General features: G+C 39.1%; 1 long non-coding RNA gene across 1 annotated transcript; it reads left to right on the forward strand.

Moving 5' to 3' along the window:
• Positions 1-482: 482 nt before the first annotated feature.
• Positions 483-19,953, forward strand: LOC121073520. Its single transcript, XR_005821769.1, has 9 exons — positions 483-583; positions 4,020-4,128; positions 4,493-4,591; positions 5,011-5,068; positions 5,576-5,634; positions 7,020-7,113; positions 9,333-9,469; positions 14,991-15,208; positions 19,898-19,953. It is a non-coding gene; the product is annotated as an uncharacterized LOC121073520 (long non-coding RNA).
• Positions 19,954-20,459: the final 506 nt, after the last annotated feature.

The following is a 20,459-nucleotide window of genomic DNA, read 5'->3' on the forward strand; positions in this document are numbered from 1 at the left end:
TTTCTTGGCCTGTGTTCTTCCTGAAAGCAATGTTCTGTACTGCATATTACTCTGCAGTCTTCTTAATTTCATGATTTCACTTACATTGTAAATAGAAATCTTTTTTTTTTTTTTTTTGTAATTAATGAATTTGTTATTGCAGGAAGATGTATTTATTTTATTTAACTTCTCTTATACATAGACATCAAACATCCCATCTTTAGCCTGGAGCTAACAGGCATAATATGTTTACGAGTCTGCCTCTTACTGAGGACAAAGTTGAGACTTTCATGGGAGAAGCTGCATTTTAGGCCTCACACTTAGAAGAAATATTCTTCTGAAAGTGGAAATCAAGTAGCTGAGCAGCAGTGTTTGCCCAAGCCAGCCTCTCTGAGGAAGTATGAACTTCCCTGTCCCATTACTCTCATTCAGGAGTTAATTCTCAGTTGTAATGTATGGACCAGTAATCTGCTACCTCTTTTTTTATAAGCATAGGAAAGTGTAAGAGGCATAGCTCACAAATGAACAGGAGTGCAGAGGGAATCAGCAATTGTCTCCTGGGAGAAGAAGAAAAGACATGAAAGGGACCGCAGTAAAGCAAAAGGTAATAACAGCAATGATCCCTAAAAGGACCAGATTTTTTATTTTATTTTATTTTATTTTTGTATTAAATTGTACAGAATGCAAGAAAACAACATTGGAAAAACTCACATCATCCATTATGTCTTCATAATTAAGAGAGTATCTCTGAAGAGTAGTTTATATTTGACTTTCACTCCCTGTGTCAATCCTTTCTTAACAAGAGAGCAGCACTTTCTGCTGTTGGCAAATGAGCCTGCAGCATCTTCAGGTCTTTCTGTGGCACATGGACTTGCATCAAAGATGGAATCTGACTCATTGGTAGAATAACCTAGCTAGGCTATTTAATAAGAAGAAATATCCATAGTCTTTGCCCCAAGCAGACTTTTTTTTTTTTTTAAAGCCATATTTAAAACAATCAAGAATGTCTCTAAAATGAGGTGAGAAGACATGAAAGTAATTCCAACTTTATTCTAAAACCACTTATTGATAGGCTTTAATTGATAGTTTTAGCAAGATGGGAAAGCCTTCTTTATTACCTTTGTACCAGAAATCAATACAGTTTCAGGAAGTACAATTTTTAATTCTCTGCCTACTGTAAGGAAAACGTGTCTGTGGTTTTCTTTTGAATCAGCCATGTGGCTGTTTGAAATACATGCATTATTCAGTATATTGATACTTAATTTCTTTAGAGGTGCCGTATCTTTTTTGCATTATTATTAGAAAGGAATTATCCCCAAACCTTCATTATACTGAAAAAACAGAAACAGAGAGATGTTGTACACTGAGGTAACCATACTCTTCTGTGACCCTATCTTCGCCTTTACAAAAGCAAGCTTAAGTTGGTTAGAACTGCCTGTGATTGCTCATCTTCTCTAGTCATTACTTCCTGCATACACATAACAGAAGAAAAGTCTTGTGCCAAAGAAGATTAATGAAAATCTACATTACACTTCATTCAGAGCATCTGCCTGCTTTGGAAGTCATGCACTGGCACACATACTAATTAGAGCAGAACAAAATGTGCCTTTTTTTTTTTTCCTTTTGGGGAGGAAATTGAAAACCAAGAAGCTATTTTCTCCCTAATTTTTTTAAATGGTCACACCAGCTGTGCACATTAAATACCTCGTATGCAATGTGCATTAAGACTGCTGCAGGGGTTAACATAATAATTCTACTTTCTCAGAAGAATCACACTATAACAATCATCCTTGAAAGGGGAGAATTCTATTTTTCTACAAGTGAATAAGTCAAAACGATCACTATGAATATATCTGCACCCTGAAAGAACCCACTGATGCTCTTGCACATAGTACTATGTACTAGCTGCTGAATAAGGGGGAAAACAGATGGTATATTATGACTAATTTTTACAGTGGGAATAAAACACAGGTAATGATACACCTATTAACAGAGAGCACTGTTGAGGAATTTCCTGAAATTGTGGAATTAAACGTATGGTACTATGTGCTCATCCTAAACTGGTCTCTGTGCCTCATTGCTGAGAGAGGAGGGGAGGAAGGCCGATGGGACTGGCGAAGTTATTAATTCAGTGCAGGTGTTGCTCTGGGACAAACCCTCCCTGTCCCTGTGCAATCACTCATGGTGCTTGAGTCCTTCTCAGAAGCAGGGAGGATCAAAAACCTTGGCCATGAGCATGTCCTGTGTCTTGTCTGCAGGGAAGGCTGCCCCGTGCCTTCTGGGCAGTGCCTAGGAAATCCCATTGCTACAGGGTAGGGTAGGATTTCTGGGGAAAAAATAAAACCAAACAACTGTATTTATGTGTGTACATATATATGTATATAGTATGTATATGTATAAGTATAACATAATGGCACTCCCAGATATCCAGTTCCATGAGGTGGATGTGCTTGAAAGAAAGAAAACTTTACAGGGCTCTTCATCTAGCGTGCTATATGGCAGAATAACATCCTTCAGTCTGTCAAATTTTTGCCATCAAAAGGCTGTGAAATTCAAAGAAATGTGTTCTTTATATATTATTCAGTGTAGCTTTCCAATTGTGTGCTTTGTAAATAGTATTTCTAAAGGTTTTGAAATGATGAGAAGATGGGCTGGCCAATTTTCATTAGAATACATTAGAATTTTCAGCAGAACTCAGAATAATACTCCAGTGGTATGGAAAAACAGCGAGTGGCTGAGGAACACAATCACCCACTTTTTCTAAGTGTGTGGCTACAGGAAAAGACCCCTCAATCAGTGAAATGTAGCCTGAGAGACAAATCTGAGTACATTAGCTATGTGACTCCCAATTTTGTATGTAAATTGGCTTCCCACACCCTCTCAGTATTAGTGCTTCACTGACAAGCAAAGAATGTGACTCTGTTTTCAGCTTTTTATCTGATGATGAGTCTTTGTGTTCACTGCTCCCAAACTTATCACTGCTGTGGTGAGATCGATAGCACTACAAGTGCTCCAAGTCAGGAGACGTTTAACATATATTCATTATAATTCCTTATTTTCTCCATTAGTATTTTTAAAGTAGCTCCCTAAGGGTTTGGGTTTCCCTTAGGGTTAAAGCTAGTTTTCATGAACATTTTTTTTTTCTTCTGTAAATTGTGGGATTATTTTCTTAACATTACTGTCCAAGGACATGCAGGGGGTGGAGCAGTGGATTATTGCTTTTCTCCAATTCTGTTGATTTTGAGGACCATGAGGAGACATCCAGATAATGTTTCCCTTCAGCAAACCGACCAAGAAGATTTTAGGTTGAAGAGATGTAACTGGTTCCACCACAAAAATTCTTGACATAGATATCTATCTTTGGATCCAGAAAAAAAAAATGGATCCAGAAAATAAAACCCCGAGAGCCAGGATTGTGTATCTTACTGAAGTCTGAGAGAAAATTAATATCAATAATTACAAAGAGATTGTACAGGAGAGGAGTAAATGCCAGAAAATGAAAATAGTAATTGAGGTAGAACAGATAATAACGTTGGCTTGAGAGCAGGTAAATATCCCCTTGCCCTGAGAATGTTTAGGTTGGAGATTAGATTTTTCTTAATGATTAAAAAACAGGTTTGCAAGTGGTTTTGTAATGGGAGTAGCGAGAGCAAATGACCCAACAGATGTTGAAATGGCTAATGATGAATTTACAATGGGAAGATTATGGCATTTCTCCTGCAAGTGCAGCCATCTTAGGCTCAGGGATCCAAAAAAGCCCCTTCAGTCCTAGGTTTCCATCAGCTTTCAGCCTTTGGATTTCAAGCAATTTTCAAAAGCAAAAGCAAAGGTATGTGTGGGAGGAGGCAGATGCCAAATTTTGGTATTGTGGTATTTACAGAGTTAAGGTCCTGTCACAAACTGTCAGCTGCCCTACAGAAAAAGGAGAAAGAAGGAAAACTTTTTGACATTTTTTTTTCCCTAGAAGTGCCAATGCAAGAAGCTTAAAATGATGCTAAAACCATTTCTAACTTTCTGCATTTATTTTTTTGTTTCCTCAGCTGCCGTTTCACTCCAATACAAATGATCTAGCCCCAGAAACCCTGCTGTTAACCAGCACAACCTTCATGCAGGATGAAAATAGATCTAAGAAGAGTGACACGTTCAGGTGTAAGTTCAGTGTTTCTTTTAATAGTGCTCAAGAGTCTGAAGAAAGAACCTACATTGAAAGGGGCGCCTTAATATCTCTGGCTGCTGTATTGATTGCATGGGCTTGCAGACAACCATGGCTTCAGGATATAAAAAGTAAGATTTTGTTGTGTTTAGAAAGAGGCTCTTTTAGGATGGAGGAGCGAGACACCCTCCCTGCTTCCCCTGTGCGTTGTCATGAGACGTGATGAAGTGTATGGATACAAGCATGTACACCGCCAAGTGGATGAGGTAGCCCCCCCTTAGATTCACCTTGGGACTGATCCTGAGCAAGAAAATCCTGTTTTGCTCTAACTGCCTCTTTGGACTATGCTCTGTTTTTCAGTGTGCACTATTTATAATAAAAATGAGTAAGGAATTTGTGGAAATGGAACTGACAACCAGCCTTCTCTCAGAATCAGGAAACAGCATCCTATCACAGCAGGTACACCCTTCTGAGAGCGTATCGGGACTTCAAACACCGATATTATCTTCTGTATTGAGCTCTCCCATTGCAATGGGGAAAGGAATACAAATTCTTTGTAGTTTCAACATTTAAATACCACAAAAATGCCTGATAAGAAGCAAGCAGAGAAACTATTCAGTGGAACTAAGCCTGTCATGGACTGTAGATAATGTTAATAATGCATATTAGGTTGTTCTCTTGTCTCTGCCATCTTTTTATTTTGATGGCTATCAACAAATTCCTACTACTTCATTGTGTCCTGTAGTGAATTCCATGCTAAACTGGTTCAATTTATTGCCTCTGATGTAATGAGGTGGCTTGAAATACTGCTGTATTTCAATTTTGAGATTATGATTGTATAAAAAATGAATTCCTCTTAATTTTTTTTCCTTCTTCAGTTCCTTCTGGTGCTGGGGATGAGAGCAGATGATGACTCAGACAGATGCTGAGTTGGAGGTGATACAGAACCTATTTGTCAATGAATGTTTTATCTTGCAAACCAAAAAGCCTTAGTGCAACTGAGGTTTGGGGACTACAGGTTACGGAGGGTTGCTCAGGTTGAGCAGTGCCCATGTCCGTGGCCACACTTTACCAGGTACACCCTTGATTTCAGAACAGCCTGAGGTTGTTGCGACAACTCGGGAACAAGCATGTTGGTTAACAGCTGCTCCAACGTGTCATGCAAAGACAGCCTTGAATTAGACAAATCTGAAGAACTTAGGGCTGTAAACCTGCAGGAGGCTGCTTAGGATAACAAGTAAATCTGGATTTAAATGTTTAAACTTTTAAGTATCTGAATTGTAGTGCATAAATGTGAAGCTCTGGAAATATGTTTGTCAGTTCGCGTATAAAGTAAGGTAATGCAGTTATACCAGAGCGTTTCCTTTGCACTTTTAATGCAGTATATTACTTCTGTCAAAATCAATTTCTGTGCCTTTTAATGTGTTTGTTTAATTGTCTCAGCTATTGGTGCAAGGTCGTATACAATAGGTGTCCTCACTCGAAAGGGGTCAGTATGGAAGGTAAGTGCTCTTCAAGTTTCTGCGTAATACTCGAAGAATGCTTGAAAAAGAAAAGACTGTAGCATTTTATAAAATATATGGTTTTAACTTTGTGATAGCAGGAGTACCTCAAGCTTGCTTAGAAAATGCTGAGGGCATATCTGCAGAAGTATTACCATAGATGCATCTTTTATTATCATAGATGCATGTTTCATACGTAGGCAGTTGCCACTAGAGACAACTAGCTATGATAGTGCTCTTCACTGGGAACACAATGTTTGGATGAACCCTTAGTTTGTCTTCTGTCCTCTTGTGCGTGCAGTGGGCTTAAATGAGAGTGAGCTGATCTGGTTGGGGCTAAGAGCAGCAGCACGGTCACAAGGGTAATTCCACTCCAGAAGTTGACATTGCTGTTTAGCTTCAAGTTTGCCCTCAAATTTTCACATTTCCTAGTGAGTGAGTAAAAGAGCAGTGTATGCTTAAATTGTTATCTATTGGAGCTTTTTACCAGGGGGTTTAATGCTTTTGTAAGGCTTGAAACAGAGAGAGGATTTGTCACCTCATAGTGCAGTCAGATAAATGCAAGGACTGAAAATGCCCAATCCCGTCTGGTCTAATAAAATGCTGCTTTGTCTGGAAGAAGGTGTAAAATCACTTCCTATTTATCCACATGCCTGCTGAGACTAAAATTAACTTAAAGAGGTGCTTAATGGCACCTACTAAGCCATCAGATTAATTAAACAGCCTTATAACATGTACTTTCTGGGAAAGCACATATTCCTTTGTCTGCCGTGAACATTTATTACACTGTTCAAATGATATATAATAATAACTTTCATGCCAGTGTTGACTTTCAAATTTATTTTTTATTTTTTGGAAACAGCCTCCAGAACGTTCTTGGCTATATATGTATCTATGCATATGAACGTATATTTTTCACAAAACTAGAGCTGGCAAAAGAGCTCCTGCCTTCAGACACTGACATCTGAGGAAACCAGGAAGTGCCCATTAATTTGGCCATTACAGATTTCATCCTAAATTTTGTCTCTTTTTAAGGGACTTGCAGGGATAAAGGAATAGAGGGGAGAAAAGGCTGGCTTATGGAGGAAATAATAATGGGTCTACGTACAACAATTTAAACAAGGAGAAAAAAAAAATCTAACCAAATACAGTGATAGAATGTGCTTAAAAAAATGATGACAATTAATACTGATTCTTTGCTTAACACTTCATTTCTTTTGGTATGAAATTCTCTGACAATTTCAGAGATACTAAGGAGTGCAATCTATTGATACAGAGTAGAAAGTGCTGTTCTGCTGGCACACCAGAGGAGCAGAGAACAATAGCCAGGTCTCACAATTCACAGTCCCGTATTTACATTAACACTCTCTTTCTTCTTGCTGTAGTGAAATTGGTGCTGCTCTAAATGCATGAGAAAAATAAGATTTGTGGCAGGAAGGAAAAGCTCGGCAGAGTATTGTGCTACCATGGATGGACCAGGTAACAGTCTGCATTAGTACAGAAATGTTTTCAGGGATCTGGTTCCCCATTTTAAAAGACAGATTTTAAATGGAACCGGCAAAACTCCTGTATGTAAGAGTTTTAATTTATTTCCTCTCTTTAAATAGGTATTTGAGAAATCTATATATATTTGAAAACTTATTTTTTTCTTTTATGGTAAAGATGATATGCATACTTATGTTTTCAGACTTTTTGTAGTATGAAACCCCTTGGTGCTTCCTTTTAGCCATTTCAGTAATGCTCCTGCCTGTAGATGTGACTGACAGAAGCTTGAGTGGTGCACGTACCTTTTTTCTCCGTGGTCACAGCTCTCCTAGCAACTTTTATCCTTTTTCCTGCTGCTTTGTCTCCTGCATGTAATCAAAAAGTCATTTTCCTTTATTGCTTTCGTTTCTTTTTTTTTTTTTCTTTGAAAGTTATTTGCAACTAGTGTTGCACTCTATTCTTAAATGTAGCACAATTTCCTTTGCAAGTAATTTGGCTAAAGACTGTAGGACTGGACCCCATCCTCTCATCCATGAACCAGTAGTGTATTCCTATCAAAGAGCATGACAGTCTCGTGCTGTTGGTCTGAATTCAAGAAGGACGTCCAGGCTAGCTTAAGAAATGCAGAATCACAAAGTGAGAAGGACCAGTGCTGTCCATCTGCATGGGCACAATCATTTTCATAAAATGATGATTCCAAGTCAGTATCAGATTACAAAAAGAAAACTTCAGCCAAAGCAAGTATGCTCAGATGCTTGCTGGTGCCAACATAAGCAGCCCGTTTCAGAAGTAGTCCCATGCCTTCCTAGAGATAACACAGCCGTCCCTACAAATGCTTGGAATTCAGTCCCTGGAGCATGGCTGAAGTCTTCTGGATAAAGGAAACAGCAAGTCTGATCAAAGAAAGAAAACAGAGGAAATGCCCACTGCTGATGAGAATTACTGAAAGCAAAGCCCAGGATCTCATGCAGATGGCATGCTGAATTAGTGACCAGATTTTCATCAAAAGGATGCGGATCATTTTGAAGTGGGATATAGGAATATGTGCTTGGGTTGAAATAACCACCTAAAGCTTTGTATTAAATAACTGCTCAGCTGCAATTACTCAGCCAATCCTGCCCACCCTAAACGCTTTCCACTCACTTGGATCCCCAAAAGTGAGGCATTGGGAACTCACGGAAAATAAATTTTTCTGTGTACGTTTTTAAAAAATGATTAACTTTTTAGATATGATGAACGGTTGAATTCACGCTAATTGTCTGTTACACTGTAACTTGCATTTACAGATTCCCACTGCGATACAAAAGCTGAAAGTATTTTTCCTTCATCTGGTTAATGTATTCAGAGTTTTTTTAACTACGGCTGGAAGTGATGAAAACATGTCATTTTTTCTGACATGTATTCTCAACCAAGAACTCTTTACTTGTCTTTTGCAAGTACAATAGACTGTCTAAAATAATATCTCAGCTCTAGCAGTGGTATTTTTGAAGCAGATGCTCATGTTAGTCATCAACTCTTGCTCATATTAGTAATCCTTAGATATACCAATATCTCATTGAAGGCACCGAGATTTTTCATGGCATAGGTGCTCTGACATGAATTGGAGCTGCATTATCCAGTCCTTTGTGTTAAAATCTGTGCCCAAGGCAGAAGTAAAAAACTCCCCAAGAACGTAGCAAAAGGAAATTGCAAAATTTATCTAAAGCATATTTTGTGGGTAGCATTCATGGTGCATTTGGGAATGACTGCCACATGAACTCCAGCTTCTCTGGGCTTTGACACAGCCAAAGACATTTGTTCTGGGGCATGAATGTACTTTTTTTTTCCTTAACAGGAAATAGATTCCTGTTCTTGTTTTTGTGTTTCCTTTGTTTAAATTTAAATGGAACAAACAAACAAACAAACAAACAAAAAAACTCAAATTATTGTTCACTGTGTGATTTAAAAAACACACCATACCTTATGATTGTGTACCTGTTCATAGGGTTAACTGCAGAACTTAGATATTTTAGAAATGATGCCATATTTAGAGCACTACACTGGCATTGTGAATGAGTAAAATATCAAAAGCTATCGAGGTATGGCTATGTACACTAGCATACAAGATGTTTGATGTATAGAATCAAAACACAGTTGTAGCTCTCGGTGTCCTTGCCCCTAAGTTTTACAGCCCCCACTGTGGTGCTCAGGGGGGTTGTCCCCATGCTTTGCAGATGCTGCAGAGTTCCAGCCACCCCGGGACCGCGTTTTGCAGACAGTGCTGAGCAGGGTTTGATGCTGAGCTCTGGCAGCACGGCCCTCCATCCAAATCCACACCGCGACATCGGTATGCCTGCTGAAAGCGGTCCAGGTACATGAATACTGTTTGTGAAATGCTTTGAATTGCCTCAGAAAGAAAAGATAGTGCTGCAGCACACATGGCTGTTTTGGAGATCTTTTTCTGGCCCGTGTAGCTTCAGGACAGTTGTCGTGGTTACGGCTGTTAGCTGCTTAGCCTGTGTGCTTTCAATGGTTTGCCTTGCGTGCTGTGACGTACGTGGAAGGGAAGTAGCTTGGTGTCTGTGTGGTAAACTGATTATTTCAGGTATTGTCATTTGATCTTTCTACTGTGAGCACGGATTTAGATATCTACAGAAACAGCAGTGACAAATTATTTTCTAGAAGCGTTCATCTTCTAGCCGAGACCACAGTGAAATCATTCAAGGCATTTAAAAATAGTTTTTTTGCTTTTTAGAAAGTAAGTTGACATAATGGAGAAGGTTCACTGCAGGGCTGAAAAACTGATTTGAGGTTTGGAAAATCTACCAGGTGTTTAGAGATTTAATTAGTTCACTCTTTTTAGAAAGAAAATAAAAAAGTGATATGATCAGCCTACAAATACTTATTCTGTCATTTCTGGTGACATGCAGCTTCTTTCTGTCTCCCACAAAAGCATAATAACATCAGCCAGACTACTCTGTGCGTAAAAATAAGAACTATTTTTCTACTCACACAGATAACTGGCAAAAAAAATAGATAGGCAACTGGCCAAAAAAATAGAGAGGTAACTGGCCAAAAGCAGGATGGATACTTGAAATCTTTAAATCAAGACCATTGACTTCCTAGAAGGAGGAACTTAGCTCAACCAAAGCTTGATCTGGGTTAAATGGAATTCACCACCAAGGGTATCCAAAAGATCAGTCTGAAGTCAGAGGTACGACGAGAGTGATTCTTTCTGCCCTTGTAATCTGTGAATGTGTATAAGGGAGACAGATAGGTGGTAGAGAACAGAGTTATGTGGAACAGTCCCCATTTTACAGTCTACTAAAGACTTCAGGGCCAAAGTGAATTCCATAATAAAGGCAATTAAAATCTTGCTGGCTATCTTTTCAGGATAGGCTTTTGAATTAATCATGCAAAGATCATTATTAATACCACTCAGGCATAGCAGAACACATAAAACGAGCTCTAAACCACCTCTGACAAAAATGGATGGTGAGTCTCATCTTTCTCCCTTGTCGATTAGAAAGTGTTACTTTTTGTTTGTTAAGCTGTGTGGATTATTATTATTATTTTTTTAAATTAGTGTCTGCTTTAGAAATACAAGGCCCATTCCTACACATCTAAAAATATTTCACTGGACTTTTAGTGTACAAATAGAATTTACTTGAGAATGTATCAATGAAGCTATACCCTTCTTTTAGCTGAAATAAATAAATAAATAAATAGTATCACCAAGTTCATATTTTACTTCAGAAAAGTAAATAAATACTGAAGTGAGATATATGTATGACAAAATTTGTAGGCAGGAAGACAAAGAATAATAATAATTTTGGAAATATGTTGCATAGAATGGGTAAATACAATATGGCTGTACTAGTATAGCATTCAATATGACAGATAAAAAAGGAAAACAATTTTACTTTTGCTGTGAAATACAAGTATTGCAATTTTATTTATGGAGTTGCCACGCACTATTCCGTACAGTTTACAAAATACTTGATGAAAACAAAAGTTCTAACTATTAAATCTTTCATCTTCTCTTTGCTTGTGCTTCCATTTTTTAATCTTATATCCCTAGATAGCCCCTTTTCCCCCACCTTTTCTCCATAATTATGAAGCAGACAATGTATGAATCTTTGCTCTTAGTGCAGGACCTGCATTAGCAGAGGTTGAGTCTTTTGCAGAGGATGATCCCTCTGCTGTGTCTCCACAAGGAACGTGCTGCCAATTATTTTTAGGGAAGAGGTGACTTACAGTAAACAGATCTCTGTTAATGGTGGCAGACTTAGCCATGGAGAATGAAATAATAAATCTTATAGAACGAGGGAGCTGACTGAATTAGTGAAGTAGAAATCAATCCTGCCAGGTACTAAGAAATTTGGTGACAAAGTGAAAATCTCCAAACCCTGGAAGGTTTTATCCATCTCTTGAAAAACGCTCATTTGCATTTTTAGAGCATTTTGTGTCTTCAAGATACAGAGCAGATGTTTCTCAATTCTCCTAATGGTTCTGTGGAGCAGGTGAGCATTATCTCAGCTTTACAGATGGGCAGAGGAGTAGAAAGAGGTGCAATGGTTTGGCTGAGACCATGGTGTGAATCAATGTCAGAACCAGAAATAGGATCAAGAAGCGCCTGGTAGTGCATGCCCATGCTGAAACCACTCAACCACACTGCACCCGACATAAGAAATGGAAATTAATTTTTAATATTCCTGTTTCTAAAGGAAGATTTTGGATTTTAGAAAAATTAAATATTTATTTCATTATGTATGACTTCATAGGCCTATAATTTATACCAGATAGATTTATTGGCTTTATTTCCCCATGATAATTGTATAGTCCTTGTTGATCTAATGGGCTTGTCATTTTTAGTAATGTACCCATCTGCCCAAAGAAACAGCATTATTTGCCTGTTAAATAGTTAGGAACAGAGTAGAACAGTATGCACACAAAAATTACACTTCAGTATTAAAATGAAGGGGTTTTCCTTCTCCCAAATGCACATTAAATATACTAAATTAATTTGCAACTACTTTAGTTTTCTAAGCAAATTTAATCCTCTGATATTTATCAGGCTGGCAGCATTGCAGTCCTCTATTTACTTTAAATATTGAATATTTAAAGTGCTGATGTACAGCAGTGACACCAGCAAATTGCAAAGAGTTTAGAAACACTAGTCAGTCTGTGTGTTGCAGGAGACAGAAAGTACCCACTGCCTCTGAATGGCTGGCCTTTCAGACCAAATTTCAGGGTACCATGTTTGATAGAGAGGATATAAAGGCCTAAGATAACCACAAGTAAAACAGGTTTTTCCTTAGTCCCAGCAATGTCCTTTTGCTTCAGAAACTCATGAATTACTTTACAGCTGATAATACGATACTGAAGCCTCTGCAGTCATGGCATCACTGTAAACGTAAGTTGAATTTTCCAGCCTTTTTGTCTAGTCAGCTTCAAAATTCATTTCTTTCCCTGACTTGATTTTCTGTCAAGATGTCCCTTCCCAGAACCACATGACTCTTAGTCTGCCTGTGCAGAACTGCATCTCAGTCTCCTTGCTCAACAAATCTAAGGCTCTTGTTTCACAGGTCCACCTTGGATCCCTCCCGTTTCTTCTGGGAGAAAACTGGGTTAAACTGCATCTTCTTTTGTATAAATAGTAAGGAGGAAACTGAGAAAACTGTGACATGCACATTGGACATAAAAACTCTAAAAGAAATCCTGACATTTTCTACAAATCAACATTGCATTTGCAGATTAAAAAAAATATATATATTTTAAAATAATAACATTATTATATGTTTAATTCCTGCATAATTATGCTCATAATAAATATGGGGAGTCTTACAGGTGCATTCAGCCAGATAGAAAAAAGGAGGGCACTGCTGGATGTTTTTAAATAAATGTGTCCTTTAAAGGTTAAGTACGAATGAAAGGGTGTAGCGTTTTGTTCAATTACATTACCGGTTTAAAGACAGCATTACTGTTGCAGTATTCAAGCTGAATAGTATCTTAGGCAAAAACAAGGATCAAGGCAGGGGGAAACAATGACACTCAAGAACCCAGACCCTGTGTGAGTATAGGAATAAAGACAATTCAACAGAAAGGTCGAATAGACCAGGCTGTGAATGGACAGATTAGTTCTGATCCTGCTTTCAGTGCTGCTTTCTTTTTGGATCCTGAATCAGAACATCAGTCCGTGTCCGTGCTCATCCCCTGTTCTTGCTCTCCAAATTTCTGCTTAGCATTGCAAGGATCAGAACTAGGAGAAGATCAGGTTTGAGACCAGCTACGGAACCTAAAGTTGCACAAGTCCATGGGATCTGATGAGATGCATCCACAGGTCCTGGGGGAACTGGCAGATGTCCATCTGTGGCTAAGCCACTGTCCAGCATAGTTGAGAAGTCATGGCAATCTGGTGAAGTTCCCACTAACTGAAAGTAAGAAAACATAACCCCCATTTTTTAAAAAGGGAAAAAGGGAATGACAGGCCAGTCAGTCTCAGCTCTGTACCTGGCAAGATCATGGAGCAGATCCTCCTGGAAGTTATGCTAAGGCACATGGAAAATAAGAAGGAGATTGGTGACAGCCAACATGGCTTTACAAAGAGCAGATCGTGCCTGACAAATCTGGTGGCCTTCTGTGATGGGGTTACAGCATTGGTGGACAGGGAAAGAGCAACAGACATCATCTACCTAGACTTATGCAAAGAATTTGACACTGTCACCCATATCTTTGTCCTGAAATTGGAGAGACATGAATTTAATGCATGGACCACTCAGTGGGTAAGGAACTAGCTGGATGGTTGCACTCAAAGAATTGTGGCCAACAGCTTTATGTCCAAGTGGAGATCAGTAACTAGTGGTGTTCCTCAGGGGTCACCATTGATACTGGCACTGTTTAACATCTTTGTTGGTGACATGGACAGTGGGATCGAGTGCACCCTCAGCAAGTCTGCCGATGGCACCAAGCTATGTGGTGCAGTTGACATGCTGGAGGGAAGGGATGCCATCCAGAGGAACCTGGAAAAGCTTGAGAGCTGGGCCTGTGTGAACCTCATGAGATTCAACAAGTGCAAGGTCCTGCATCTGGGCCAGGACAATCCCAAGCACAAATACAGGGTGGGCAGAGAATAGACAGAGAGCAGCCCTGAGGAGAAGGACTTGGGGTTGTTGCTTGATGAGAAGCTCAACATGAGCCAGCGATGTGTGCTTGCAGCCCAGAAAATCAACTGTATCCTGGGCTTCATCAAAAACAGCATGGCCAGCAGTTGAGGAGGTGATTGTCCCTCTCTCTCTGCTCTACTGAGACCCCACCTGGAGCCCTGCGTTCAGTTCTGGGGACCCCAGCACAAGAAGGACGTGGCCGTATTACAGCAAGTCCAGAGGAGGGCCATGAAGACAGATGATCAAAGGGCTGGAGCACCTCTCCTGTGAAGACATGCTGAGGGAGCTGGGGTTGTTCAGCCTCGAGCGGAGAAGGCTCTGGGGACACCTTACAGCGGCCTGCCAGTACCTAAAGAGGGCCTACAGAAAAGCTGGGGAAGGACTCTTTTTCAGGGATTGCAGTGATAGGACAAGGAGTAAAGGTTTTAAACTAAAAAAAGGGTAGATTTAGATTAGATATTAGGAAGAAAATCTTTACTATGAGGCACTGGCACAGGCTTCCCAGAGAAGCTGTGGATGCCTCATCTCTGGAAGTGTTCAAGGCCAGGCTGGATGGGGCTTTGAGCAACCTGGTCTGGTGGGAGGTGTTCCTGCCCATGGCAGGGGGATGGGAACTGGGTGGTCTTTAAGGTCCCTTCCAACCCAAACCATTCTGTGATTCTATGATTTTATCAAGGCCAGAGCTTCTCATCTTTTCCCTCCCTTCCATGTCCTTTATCTCTCCAGGCATCCCGTGCACACTCATGAGAGAGAATTTGGCCAGTATGCTACCAGAAAGGGAAAAACTTAAAAGGGAGGCAAGGCATGCAGATTGCTGAGAGCCACCTGTCAAGGATAACCAGTGTGCAGGCAGATCAACGACACTATTTAATGTTGCAATAGATGCAACTAACTCTTCACCACAGAGCTTAATGTGGACAAGATTCCTGCTACAGGAGCAAATGGTAAGGATAAGGTAGTTCCCTTTTTCTTCAGCTATTAGGGAAAAGGGGGATGACAGAAAAAGCAAAAAGACTGGAGAAAGGTGTTTATGGTAGTCAATATTTCCTCACTTCTCATGATCCATTGCTCTTATAATAGCAAATGTGTTTTTTTTTTTCTTTTATACTATATTTTAAAGACTATCTTACTGTAACTGGTTTGGCAATCACATCGTTCTCATTTATAGTGCAGTTTGTTTGACAGTAATTCAAGGGATTGACAGCTGGTTAATTTGTTTTTCCCATAATAAATATACCTAAGACAAGATATGTCTTCCTAAATAATCTGGTAGATGTTTTGTACAGAATTCTAAAAAGGGTGATATGCAGCAGCATTACTGTTTGAATAATATCGTTCTTTAGTTTTGTATCATTTTCACTTTTAAGATGAGGGTTTTCTTCCTCCTCTGTCAGTTGCATCTCTAGCTTTAATCAACATTATTCAAGCACTGTGGAATTACAGTATATGTATATAGGCTACTGACAATTTCTCTTCTTACCAAGTATCTAAATACCTATTACCTGCTTGGCAGAAACAGTGCCTATACTATTCCATGTACTATAAATGGGACATTTCAGGAATTCTTTTCAGTGGTTGCTGCTTTTGCATTGTTGACTGTAGTCATTCACTTTCAGGATATCTTCTTTATTTTTATAAAGAAGGAATTCTGGCACTCCCTGTGCTGTTGATAAGCATAATCTCTGTATAAACACACTTTTCCCAATATTTGGCATGCTACTGCCTTTCTCAAGTGGGTCTCAAAGCCAAAACCAGCACAATTTGTAGTGATGTAATAGCAAAGGGGTAGTTTGCAATGACCTTCGACAAAACTTGGCCAGAAATCGATGCAAAAAAAGGTCCATGAAACATTCTGTCTGTGGTAGAGGAAGAACCTGTCAGGATGCCTAATGAATCTCTACCTTCCCTGCAATGTCCAAAGGCAGAAGAGAGTGAGAGCATGGAAAACAGCTATCCTAAAAAGCATTTTTCTTTAGGGGAAAAAAAATAAATATACAGAACAGTCAGCAGATGTTTGCATATTAGTGGAGCTTTGTAGTTTCATTCTGCTCTTTAGGTGCTCTCAATTGGAAATACTTCGTGAGTGCAGGCGCTGTGGAGGTGGGTTGAAGGGCAGGGGAGACGGGTTCGTGGGCAGGAAATCAATAGCGGTGCAATTCCCGGGATGAGGCAGCAGATCCTGCAGCCACTTACAAGTCCATTATTCACATCAGTTCAGGTGTCTACGATTTGCAGAGTACTGCCTGCATTATAAAGGCCGTATTCTTCAACCCCCTGCACACCCTCACGTGAAGCATTTAATTAAAGTAACAAAGCCACAGAGAAATACTAGTTCCCGATCTTTTTGTAGAGCACCCATGAATTTTTTAACTAGAGGGATATGATACATTATTATAATCTCTTCAAAGCTTAAACGTGCCACCTTCACATGAGAACATTTTGTATACAAATATTAGAAAGCTTTTCTCTAATCACTGAGTAAACATTCCGCTTAGAAATAGTTTCAACATTCTTCACAATGAATCCAGTCAGCTACATCATTTAAATATGCTGGAGGGGCAGGTAATTGAATAAACAAAAGTATAAATTGCACATGAGCTACTGAGGAAGGAGAGGCTGAACAGGTATGTTTGTGTCTACGCTTGTTACTAAAGGATGAAAGGCTGAAGGAAAACTTTAAATTGATACTGAAAAGACATTAGGCTGTAGAATTCTGATGCAAAAATATTCAGCAGAACTAGAAGCCTCAAATGATAGCTAAAGGCACTAAACCAGAAGATTGAAATGTAAAGTTTATTCATGGTGGAGAGAAAAATATTTATTCCTTGTTTTCTATTCCAAACAGATTTCTTTCCGATGCTGTAATCTCATGCTGCTCTTTATCTCAACCTGTGACTTTACTTATTCCTTCTTCTAAAAATCACTGCAGCTGGTGGTGCATTTACCTAACCTTTCGGCTAGGATGGTGCCAAACAGGGAGCATCTTCCCATCTAATACCTGAACTGGTGAAGTCCCAGTTAAACCACCGCCATTTTGAACAAAGAAAATCAAAGCGAACAGAATGAAACTCCAAAGGTGCTCAAGACCAACGTAACACAGCACTGAGCTGTGTACTCACACAAAGTACACAGTTGGCTTTAGGCATGCTAAATGAAAAATGTTTTACATCTGGATCAATTTAAGACAAATTCTCTAGGTTCTTTTGCCTGAACACAAGGCAAAAGAATCTATCCATCAGCCACTGTTCCTGTAGTAAGGATTTCATAAAACAATATGGCTGTATTTTGTCATTCCCATTCATTTAGCATTCAGCATGCAGGTAGTGATTCTCACTGTCATCTTTTTCACTGAACTACGATGGGGTGTTTGGGATGGTGGTTACGGAGTAGAAGCAGCCACAGTTGTTCTGACCACCTTTCCAGGTCCATTTAAAGTTCTTTCTATTCCATCATGCAGCTGTTCCCATGTGTTGGAAAACAGAAGCATCGTATGAACTCGGGCTGTCTCCTTCCTGAGGATGCCCTAGGTTGTGCTTTTACTTGCAGAAAATTTGTTAATTGTGGACTATCCTTCCCCCACCCCAGTAAAAAATGAAAAGATAGACAATTTTGTCTTTTGGGGAAGTATAACAGAAGGTAATATTGCAGGAAAGAAAGATGCAAGATCAAAATTGGAGGCTCTGAATTTTTGAAATAGCTCTCTTCAAGATGATTATACAAGAATAGAAACGGAAAAATAACACTGTGTGGGCACAGAGCAGAAAGAAATCATGGAATACTATTTTTTATTGTCATGTCTCTGAGAAACTGCCAAGCAGCTTCCTATGATTTATTACATTTATTAGCATTTAGCTATTAAATAGTATTGCAGGTAACATTTACTCATTTTTTTTTTCCTATACTTGCAATTATCATTTCCAAGTTCAGAGTTTTCAGTAAAGGGGAAATTCTTATGTCTATGTGAAAACCTTTTTCCTCATCCTTGTGTAGCTGCACATACAGATTTTTGCCTGCCTTTTTTTTTTGTCTAATGTAATACAACCCACATAGTATGATACTTGGAAGATAGATGTGGGTGTTTTTTTTTTTTAATCAGTCTCTCCTTTTTTATATATTAATTCTTTTTTAAGGTGGAAGAGAATACAGCTAGGCAGAAGAGATAATTCTCACTCTTTCTACCACTAGTGGTGAAACAAACCAGCTCTATGTGATTGAGAGAAGTGACTTTTACCTTTGATAGGTTATAAATAGCAGGCACTGTAATTGTCTAGCAGTTCTCCTGCAAAGAAGAGGTAATTGTGGGGATGAATATAATATTGGCATTAAAAAAACATTTTGAGTTAAATCTCAAAGTAGCTGATGAAGTATTTCTACAGCAGTCCTGTCAGGTCATGCTCTCTCTCAATAGTATCTTCTTATACTCGGTTTCGTTTTCTTGTTTTAAAAAGTGGAAAAAAAGAAAAAAGAGAAACCAAGCAAAAAAAAAAAAAGAAAACAAACAAAGAAACCCAACAAACCAAAAAAAAATCAACCCAGGGGTCTGCAGGTCCCCCTACCTTCAGCCTCTGGCCAGAGGAAAGCAGCCAGCACACGCTGGGGGGGAGGAGGGCTCTGAAGTCTGTCGGCCACACCAGACCACGTCTGGTTCTTGGGATTTGGTCCAGAGGGGCGGTGGAAGGCGTCTGGGAGGTGGGCTGGCTTCTCCAGCCCAGATCTGTGGGGGCGATGGGGGTCGAACCTGCCCCACGCCTCCCACTGTGTAGGACAAGTGGAGGAGAAAGGGAAAGTGATCTGGGGATTGTGGATTTCTGCGGAGATAGCTGATACCCTTAATGAGGCAATTTTATTTAATTTATTAATATAAAGTGCAGTGCGTGACATGTCATGTCCAGTATTTCCGGGACAGATAATTTAAAAACTTACCAGCAATTCACAACTCTGACATCAGCCAAAACATTTCTGTTTGGATTTTAGTTCTCCAGCTGAAGGATGACAGCACAGAAGATTAAAGCTGTTTTTTTTCTTTTCTTTTCTTTTTTTTTTTTTTACATCTCTTTAAGATCTCAGCAAAGTGCAGATTTGAAACACAGAAAGAGGTTGACCTTCGTATTAACCTGAATCTCTTTTCCTGTTTCTTCTTGAACATATTTTATTCTCTTTATGCACAGTGGGGCTCTTTTTTTCTTGTGCTAGGCTGTTGAACAAAATGCCAGAAAGATGGAGTGTGCACTTTTACATCAAAGAAATGATGAGACCATAAAAACTCATTTCCCTTGTGACTTCTTAAATTGTTGCTAAGGAATTGAACAAGTCTGTCTGAAACAACGTGTCCCTTTAAATTCTGTTTTCTTATTTGTCTTAAAACACAAAGCCACAGTTTAATGCAGACTCTGATCCAAAGGCCAGTGAAGTCAATAAAAAATTCATAGTTACGGTGGTGAGCTGTAGGTCAGATTTTTCAAGCATTTTGCTATATAAAACCCAGGACAGGCTATTCTAAAAAGAACTGCTTATCTACAGGGCAAGGGGAGAGGGAAAAAAAAGACCTGGTTTGTTGTTTTTTATCCAGCTACTTAAAAATGTCTCCTTCACATGGACCAGAATTAAGTCAACTATATTTTTTCTGTGAACAGACTGCGTCTGACAAGAACAAGGAAAGTGAATCAGTAGTTGCATTCAGAAATCTAAGTAAGTGAAAATATTGATTTACTTCAGTTTTTCTTATACATAAGGGTGATGTGCAGTAGAAGCACAAACAAACTCCATGATTTGGACTCTGTTGGAGGGAAACCTTCCCTAGCTCTGCTTTGGGCAATCACTCTCACTGCTGGAGTGAATAGTTTGTTACTACTGAAGTCCAGTAAGTTGCTAGAAATGGTCTTGATTGGAGAAAAAAGCATTGTAAACCAATTAACTTCTGACTATTAGCAAAGCTCCCAGAGGGAGCATTAATTTTTAAAAGTAGACAAAGAGTGTGTTTTGAGATCCTTGTAACTGTGTGACTATACTGAAATACAGAAAAATGCTACAGTAAGTCTCAACTGTTGTAGATATTCCTTATCAGTTTCCAGAAAAGGTTGTAAAGGTCCAATTTAGAAAAAGTATTTAAACATATTATGAATTTTATTTCATCTTAATTGGACACAAGTTAAACAAATTGCTAAGTTCTTTGCATGCTAACTAGCAAGTATCTGC

The sequence above is a fragment of the Cygnus olor genome, chromosome 7, assembly GCF_009769625.2.
Source record: "Cygnus olor isolate bCygOlo1 chromosome 7, bCygOlo1.pri.v2, whole genome shotgun sequence".
NCBI lineage: Eukaryota > Metazoa > Chordata > Aves > Anseriformes > Anatidae > Cygnus > Cygnus olor.